A 9,809-nucleotide genomic window follows, 5' to 3' on the forward strand; every position below is an offset into this window, starting at 1 on the left:
ATTTTATGTAAGAAATGTATTTTTCTAGAAGAAATGAATGTTTAACGTAATTGAAGAACGAACTCGAACTTCCGAAATGGCTGTTTACTTTGAAGAAATAAAATATATAATTTTCTATATATTAATAAAGATAGAAAGATAACGAAAATATTTGTTACTATTAATGGCTGCCTATAGAGTGTGTGTTAGGCTATTTTAAGAATTAAATACATTCGATAAAAGAGAATATAAGAGGATACCTAACGTACTTGAGAATTTATGTAAGATAAACAATCACATCCTACTTTGTATTGATTAGGGCAGAAAAAGTTTCAGGTGTAAAAATTCACCGACAACCCTCTTCTAACAAAAAGGGCTAGGTGAAATCATGTCTATGTCTGATATGACACTGGTAGCGGATTGGCAATTAATTTTTGAGATAATATTGTCTTCTTCATGCTTGACAAAATAAAACAAAGAGAGAGAGAGAGAGAGAGAGAGAGAGGGGGGGAGAATAAATATCCCTGACACGGATATATATTAATCCATAGATTGCACTAACCCGAGATGTACTTGAACCTGAACCCACAAAATCGAGTGATGCACACATTTTTTCAAAGCTGGGTCAAGGTAAGATCGAAATCGGTTACCAACATTGGGAATGTCTCATGCATTCCGCTTAGAGGCAGCACATGAATATTTTATTAAAATTTTTAAGCGTGTCTATAAAGTCCGTTAAACCCCGAAAATTCTGAAACAGTGAGAGAATTATGAAAACAAAAAAAAAATCATTTCAAAAATACAACGTATCAAAATAAAATAAATTGCCCTAGTGTCCCTCGTAGGGTCCGAGACGGGGTCCATCTCATTTTTTTTTATATGGAAAGGCAGGTCCACTAGCATATCATATAAACGTTGATGTTAAATGAAAGAAGATAAATCAAGTCTCGACTTTCTACGATAAGAATGTGCGAAATAGCGATGGGTAAAATTATCAACACAGTCTTTCTTGCAAAGTCTATGGCCACTCGTATGAATCTGAAACGGTAACATAGGTGTAAAAATAAAAACATATATAAGTCATTATTTGAAAAGTATAAAGACTCAAATTTAAAAAATGTTCCTGGGTCCCTCGCAGGGTTCCAGACGGGGTCCAACTCAAAGTGTTGAAATGGGAAAAGGGTTCAAGTTGAGTATCTATTGAAAGCTGATGTTAAGTGAAAGAAGATTAAACAAGTCTCGGCTCTTGATAATAAGCCTGTGCAAAATGGCGAGGGGTCAAAATGTGAACACAAGCGTTATTGAGTATCTGTGATCACTTCTATTAATCTGGAATGCCGAGACGGGTGTAAACACAAAACGAACGAATACCAATTAGAATGTATCAAACTAAAGGAACAAAGGTCCCAGGGTCAACTGCAGGATCCCAGAAAGGATTGAATTCAAAACTTTCACTTAGCAAGGGGCTGATCTTCAATATTTTGTTAACATGTCATCCATATTGTCATTGCACGAACTTTGTGTTGCTTAGTAAACTCAAAAAATGTTACGTCCGGTCGCTACGGCCAGGCCTGTGTTATGAGAGAGAAAAAGTCCCATCTGGATGTTGTTTATGTTAAAATTTGAAAGACAAAACCTATTGAAATAGACGTGACTGTGTTAATTGGAAATGTCTGAGAATTTGAGAAGAAATTGCGCCGACTCTTCCATGCTAAACATGAGATGTTCCATTTTCTGCTTCAACTAATGGAACGTAGCAAAGTAAGAGAAGTGTTCCATGACCCCCTGTAGAGTTTAAGGCGCTTCACATGACTAGACCTGACCATGCGCTTTTTCATAAAACGTCTGTTGTTATTTTGACTCCCCTAATTACTTTGCCAAGGGTTTCGCAGAAAGTTGATACTTTTATCTCTTGTTTAACATGATGTGCTTATTTGCCCGCTTTTGTATTTGACACATTTGAGTTGATTCCCGTCTGGGATCCTGAGGGTTACTCTAGGACATTTCTATTTTTTAATTTAATACATTGCAGTTGGTTTTGATTTGTTTTGTTTTCACACACGTCTCGCCGTTACAGATAAATGGGAAAGACCATAGAATTTTCAATGACTCGTATGTCGACATTTTGGCCCCCGCTATTTTGCACAGGATTATCGTCAAGAGTCGAGAATTCTTTCATCTTCCTTTACTTAACATCTGCTTTCATATGATACACAACTTGAACCGCTTTCCCATTTACATCAATTTTGAGTTGGACCCCTGTCTCGGGCCCTGCGAAGGACCCCAATTTTTTTTACTTTGAATCTCTATACTTTTAAAATAACGACATATACATGTCCTCATTTTTACACCTATCCCACCGTTTCAGATTCGTACGAGGGGCCATAGACTTTCCAATATAGATCATGTTGATATTTTGACCCACCGCTATTTCGAACATGCTTATCGTAGAGAGTTGAGACTTGATTTATCTTCTTTCATGTATCTCCAACTTTCATACGATATGCAAGTTGACCCCTTTCCACTTAACAACTTTGTGTTGGACCCCTCTGCGACCCTGCGGGGGACCCTGGCACAATTTATTTTATTTTGATACGTTGTACGTTTAAAATCATGAAAGACATTTCTTCTGTTCTCATATTTGTCTCACCGTTTCAGACTTTCCGGGGTTGCAACGGACTTTATGGACACGCTTAAATATTTTAATAAAAATTAGTAACGTTCTGTCCTGAAGCAGAATGAATGAGAGCATCCCAATTTTGATAACCGATTTTGATATTACATCTTCCCAAGTTTTCAAAAAATATATACATCACCCCCACTTTGAAGGTTCAGGTTCAAGTACATCCCTAGTAAGATGAACAACATCATTGTTTTGTAAATATAAATTCTCAATTTCCGAATAAATAAAAAACGATTTTTTAAAACTTGAATATTTATGTTGTACGACTTCATCTGTCATTTTCATGCCAATTTTATGTATGTTGTATCTTGTATGAAGTTTATGATGTATGTTGTATGACGTGAAGTATCTTGACACGTCATTTTCATGCATACTTGATATACACATGGTTAGCAAAATAAAAAAAGAGACGTGATAGAATATCTAGTTACCACGTTAACATAGTATTGGAACACATTTTTTCCTCATAGCATCTTTTGTTCTCTGATGTGACGTGAAATAGGGTCATAGAGATGGTAAATATCAACAAGTGGAATATTACACAATTTTATATAAGGACTGTATTACTCAGTTCCGTGAGCATTGATGTGGAAACCAGTTCCTGATCCGGGTCTCAAAAACGGATTACAAATGTTAAATATGTTCAGGTCTAGTGAAAGGGTAGGGATGTTTTCAACAATATCCAGATGTCCCTCTAACCATTCTCTGCGCTTTAACACGATCTCCTACAATGCCGAAATAATCAAAGGCAACGACGCGACCAGAAAGGACCAATTATAAACTAGGATATATATTGTTGTTCAAAGAGCACCAAACACGTTTCACGATCGAGCGAACACTGAGGATTAAAAGTTTTTTTGGATAACAGTCACAAATAATCATGGTACGTGTCTTCTAAGAAGATGAAAGGAGACTCATTTCAGCATATGGCACATCTCTAGTCAGTAGTGCATTTTGCTGCACAATTGTCATCGTGCTAATGCGTGATGGTGCTTTATCAACGGTTTCGTCCATGCAAACTGATTCCGCATGTCCATGCCATGTATCTGGCGTCGGAATATGATTGTCGACTAGGGCTGTAGAGGTCTTGTTTGAGTTCGTTTGTCACATGTACAGCAATCGTAGCCCAGTTCTGAGAAACAATAGCCGTGGCCTGTCACAGAAGGTTTTCTTTTGACCAATATTCTTCTTCGATGTGATTTTAAAATGAGATTTACAGGTCGCTATTACCTTGGAAACTGTCTCTTGCAGCTCAGTCAAAACATTGAATAAGTGGTCCGCGCATATTCCAGTGCACCATATTCCAGAAATGTGCTCCATCACTATGATGCACTTATGATCCAGCTTATGATGTACTAGACTGCTCAGACAAATACCGTTTGAAACAGCTGAATAGATATTCAAAAGAGTTTAGTTGATTTTAAGTTTAACGTCCCTTTCAACAGCAAGGCTACATGAGAGGGGACCTACTGAAATTCGAACATGAATTCCCTCCGGGAATGGAACTCGGGTCTCCCACGCCAAATTCGCGTACTCTAACCGCTTAGCCACAAATGAGCTCAGATATACAAAAGATATTATTCGTCCGTGGTTAAATCTGTTATAAGAAATCCTGTTACGATGGTTAACTATGCCATGCCGAGTATTGCGGCTGTAAGCACACCCCAGCCCTCAGAACAACTGCAGCTTATTGCAACGTATATAATGAGGATGTACACACCAGTGTGGTTTGCGATCAAGAAGGAACCATTGATGCGAGTACTGATGGAGCACGACATTTTTGGAATATGATGCACTGGTCCCGATTTCTCCCACATTATTTCAGAGATCTGATTCATAAGGCCACTCAACAAAACACATCATGAAAATCTCCTGCTAGCTTGAATAACCGACAAAAACTCAGACGTAAAAGAATCTTGGTTTGCGAGGAATTAGAAAAGAAAGAAGAAGGCTAAGGACATGCAACTTTTGTTTTAACAATTATCAATTTTGATAGAGAACAATAGTATAACGTGAAAGACTCAGGTTTGTGCTACCCAGGCCCGTATCCACGGGGGGCTAGGGGGCCGGGCCCCCCTAAATTTTGGCTGGCCCCTAAAAGTTTCACGGTAGGCTTGCAAATGAACTATAATATGGTGATTAAGTATAATATGATTGGGTCGGGACCCCCCTAACTTCTACCGGGCCCCCCCTAAATTTTTGGGCTGGCTACGGGCCTCCGAGAACCTCTCTCGATCAGCGAATAAGATGATGACTTAATTTCTTTTTATTGCAGAAATTCTATTTTTTTCCTGCCACACCCAAGGAGTGGAGCGACTTATAAAATCCATCATACGAGCTGCTTCTTTCGTTTCTGGTATCAGTGCACGTAATGGCTACATCAAACAGAAATTGGAATCTATAGGTCATATTCCGACATTGCGAAAAAAAGCAACTATAAATTCCAAGGAAGAACAGAGAAAAATTTTCTCCTGGCAAGTTGGGCCTCCAGTGAAATCACCTCCTTGTGGTGAGGTATGGGTTATTTTCAGAGCGTAATAAGCTAAGAAAATAAGCGAAGCGCCGGACAATAATTTAGGTACTGTTGGTAGTTAAAAAAACTAAATATTTTAGATACTCTTTTATATCGGAAAACGTTCGACAAAATCAATTGGAAAATGTCAATAGAAAAGAGGAATACCTTTAACCTACATTTGAAACTTTGCGACCAAAAGCTTAAATAAACAGCATAGGAAACCACGCGTGAGGTACACATTTAACTTAATTATTTGTCATAGACGAAACAATGACCGACCATAATGCAGAAAAACCTAAATTAGCCAAATAATGTGAAATTGTTGTGCATGTTCCATACTCAAATCACTAACAAAATTTCAAGGTCGATGCGCGCAACCTAAACGACCTTCAAAACACTTTTTTTTTTTAAATGAGTCTTCTGGTTACAAATTATACTTTTACGAACTACCCATCCTAACATTTGGAAACAATCCGATATACCATATTGCACTGGCTCTCAGTTACTGCATTATGTGCAATCAAAATGTGTGTCGAAATTGAAAACAAGATATTCTTAAAGAGCACGGATAATGTTATTGGAAACTAGCTTGCATGGCACAACACCTTAACCTAATATATAAATCCATGAGACAGTATATTATGTAAGATTCTGGTTTTAAGGTAAGAGCAATCAAAGTTCTAAGTTAATTTTGTTAGTGGTATTATAACATGCAAACGAAGATTTAGTTCACGAATTTACGCGCTAGCACTGGTATTGTTAGTGGTCACACTTGAGTTTTTAAATTGATACGGAGCCTGCATTAATACAGCAGACCTCTCTTTTTTAAATTTTGAGACATACTGGAACCTTTTGTTGATGGGAGTATTTTACTAAAACAATAGCGCGTGGGCTTAGCTTGAACTCTATCAATACTTAATATGCTTTCTTGGAAATGGAGATCTCTTTCATTCTGCAATTAGAATTGGGATCAGTGTGACCACCGGCAGTACTTTCGTGCTAGATCTAGTACGTTTTATAATATTTTAGTGTTCTAGTACGTTTACCAGCAAATCTTGTTCTTTTCCCTTCCCCTTCTTATTTTCGAACAGTGGCATTTACAAGAGCGGAAGTGGGACATAGGTGCCAACCGATAGCCTCCTCCCCCAACTAATAAATGACCACAGTTAACAGTATTACTTATTTGTTAATCCATTTAATCAGTAGGCTATTAAGGAATTAAAAGTATCAATTTTATCAATAAACACATTTTATGGTACTTCTTGTTTTTTTCTCCCGATATTCTCTATGCTTAGCGTACTTGTGTTACTTTAGTGGTTTTACAGTGAGTTCTAATACTACAATGAAGCAGGGATTCAGCCAGGATTTTTAATCTGGGGGTGTAAAGTCAAAATTGAAAGTGATTTGAACGGTTTGTATCGAACTTTGACTTTTAAAAAAATTAAAATTCTCCCACCCACAGGAAAAGAGCAGTAGCTTCCGATAAGGTATCAATACCGTAAAATGTCATAAAAAGGATGAAACGGGAGCAGATAAACTTTAGTACTTTTCCGCTCGATCTAGTACTTTTTTCTACATAAATCTCTACATAGTTTTTGCTGGGTGGTCACACTGATTAGGATTTCGTATTGCGTGCTTGAACGAGACTTACTAGACATTCAGCTCTAAACCTTCGCAAGAAGTATTTTTAGTTAATGCAAAAGACAGTTCTAGTACCTCCTATTCCTGTAATTTACAATAACAATAAACTGTATCGGTTAATGAATTGCAATGCATTACAAAAGGAGTAAACATTTGTACCTATGCTATGGAGACGTAAGTAGTTGCTATGGAGACGTAATATATGTAAGTGTAAGTGTGCAGACATCTTGTAAAACATGTAAATATGGAATAAAAAAACGCTTCTCAAGAGTAACTATTAAAATCAATTTAAGAAAATGGTAAATTGTGTTTGTCGTGGAGTTTAAGAACCAGAGACTAAACATATAATGCGTATAAGTCTATTGCAGCAATTATTATAAATTGGTGCCTCAAACCCGAGAAATAAGTTTGTCGTTTCGAAGGACAGTAAAAACGGCCAACATTCTACGCGACCTTAGTGTGACCACTTTAAGAAGCGGTAAAGTGATACGCAGAAATATTATCATGAGTGCAACGGATAGAGATATAACTGGAGAGCAGAGTACTCATCTAGAGATGAATCCTAACGAAAATCTTACTGACATCCTAAGAGAAATAGCTCAGCAAATTAGGAATCTTGATGAAAAAGTTCAAGACCAAGCTCGAAAAAGTGACGAAAAGACTCAGGACCAAGCTAGAAAAAGTGAGCAAGTAGCTCAACAAATTAAAAATCTTGAGGAAAAATTAGACGGGAAAATAAGTCAACAAACGAAGGATTTTGAAGAAAAGCTAGGACAATTAGAAGAATGCAACGAAAACAAGTGGGAAGTTATCCAACGTCAACTTACACAGATGAACCAGTATAGTCGTCAAACTCGAGTAGTATGACGAAAAGATGGAAAGAGTATCACAAAGAGTCACGGAATTTCAAAACTGTGTAGATCTCATAGAGTCAACATTAAACTCTCATGATATCCATATCAAATTATTGCAGGAGGAGGTTAACCTTATAAAAGAAAAATGTGTTTCCGAGAGTGCGTCGCAAGATGGTGGATATATGAATTTGGTGCGTCCTGCATTTGCTAGCCGAGAACCTAATCGCCATCCTAGAACGATGTTGGAAGCTAATGAATCTTCAAGCTGTGGAGAGGAAAGCATCGATAGGGAAAGAAGAGTGAGACACTCATTACGGCGAAACTCCAACAGGTATATGAATACTATGACAGGTAAACCTTACGATTCAGTGAAGTTAAATCGCTTACTAAATTCAGTGGTGTACCCGAAGATATAGCCGCTAGGGAGTTTCTTGAAAAATTTGGGGACTAATAGGAGCTTATAGGTGTAGATGAGTCTCATTATTTAAATTATTGCCACATATATTGTTACCACCCTGTTTAACATGGTTCAAAGCTATCAGGGGTAGTCTTCATACATATTCTGATTTTAAGAATGTTCTATTATCTAATTACGAGAATGATTTTATGATAGCGAATAGAGATGCCATCTTGAGAACGAAACACTTTAATCCAAAATTACATAGGAGTATTACGGAATTTGTAGTATCTACATATGAGTTGAGATCACTAAATCCAAATCATCAGAAATCTCGTATCATAGCTTCCATTAGAATCTAATTGCCATTCCGATTACAACAACTGTTAATGTCGGCGCAATGCATCAACTTTAATCACCTAATTATGCTGGTTCAAAATTATGAAAGTCGGTCAGCAATACAGAATAACAATATAATACAGGATAGAGGTCAGGGTAATTCTGGACGTAATCAGACACAATATGAATCTGTTCGTAATATAAATGTACAACCTGAAAATAATTCTAATGTGCCTAGCTTTAATGATAGAACAAAAGGCTATAATGGTACCGGCAATCAGACGCGACTTAATCGCAAAAATGGAACTAGGAATTTTAGAAATAGCAACAGGAATTTCAGTAGGAGTGATCGCCGATTCTCACAAAATCAATTTGCAGATGGCAGTAATCACATTCGTAGGAATCCGAATACCGTAACAGTGCGTAATCGCCAAGGAAGTACTATAGATTGTGTGATACAATGTAACTTAAATGAAGTTATAAGTCAACGTAATCTAAACTAGAGTGTGGTGATGTGGGAGGGGTTGAAGCCATGTCAGCATTGCATACAAATCAATTTTCTGATTGTGAAACTAATTTAAAACTTTTAGATACAAATGTCGTTTATCGATATATACAAGTTGCCAACTGTTTTTGGAGATTTGACAATGATACGGAAGTAAATCTAGGTACCACTGACAAAGATTTTGTCTTTCTAAAAAACTTCTGGACGGCGAGAATTAATATAACAGTTAATGAAATTCCTATTCATGCTTTAATTGATACAGGAGCTACCGTGTCGCTTTTATCATATACTTTTTGCCGTGAAATCACTAAAAACTACTCGAACCCAAGACTACAGAAAATAGATAATTTGTAATTGATTGATTATACCGGTAAACACAAGAAAAGAGTGTTAGATAGAACTCAAACAGAAATAGGCATACAAAATTTTAAAATCACGATTCCTATATTGGTTATTAACGAACTGAATGAAAATATATTAATTGGGTTAGATTTCTTAACGCAGCTGCGTACCGTACTGGATTTCGAAAATAAAACTTTTACTATAAGAACATTAGATGATGCAATAATTCAAAAATTAATTCCTGCTCAGGATAGTATTGCATCCCAGTGTCAGCAGTTTGGAAATAATGTTTTAAGTGTTAAATATAACGAGCTGGAAGAAAAGAGTGCTACTAATATGGTAAAAGAACCGTCAATGATGGAAGATGATGATTTCTCTTATAAGTGTGTAGACGAAAGTTTAAATTCATTAAGCCTTGTTGATGAGAAAATTGCTTCATCATTTAGAGACATAATCTACAAACATAAAAGAGTATTTTCACGTAAACCAGGCGGTTGTAAAGATTTCGTATATAATATCGAAGTGGATACCAAGGATCTTATTGTAAAAAAACC

This window comes from Thermobia domestica, chromosome 5, assembly GCF_964235325.1.
Source record: "Thermobia domestica chromosome 5, izTheDome1.hap1.1, whole genome shotgun sequence".
NCBI classification, from domain to species: Eukaryota; Metazoa; Arthropoda; class Insecta; order Zygentoma; family Lepismatidae; genus Thermobia; species Thermobia domestica.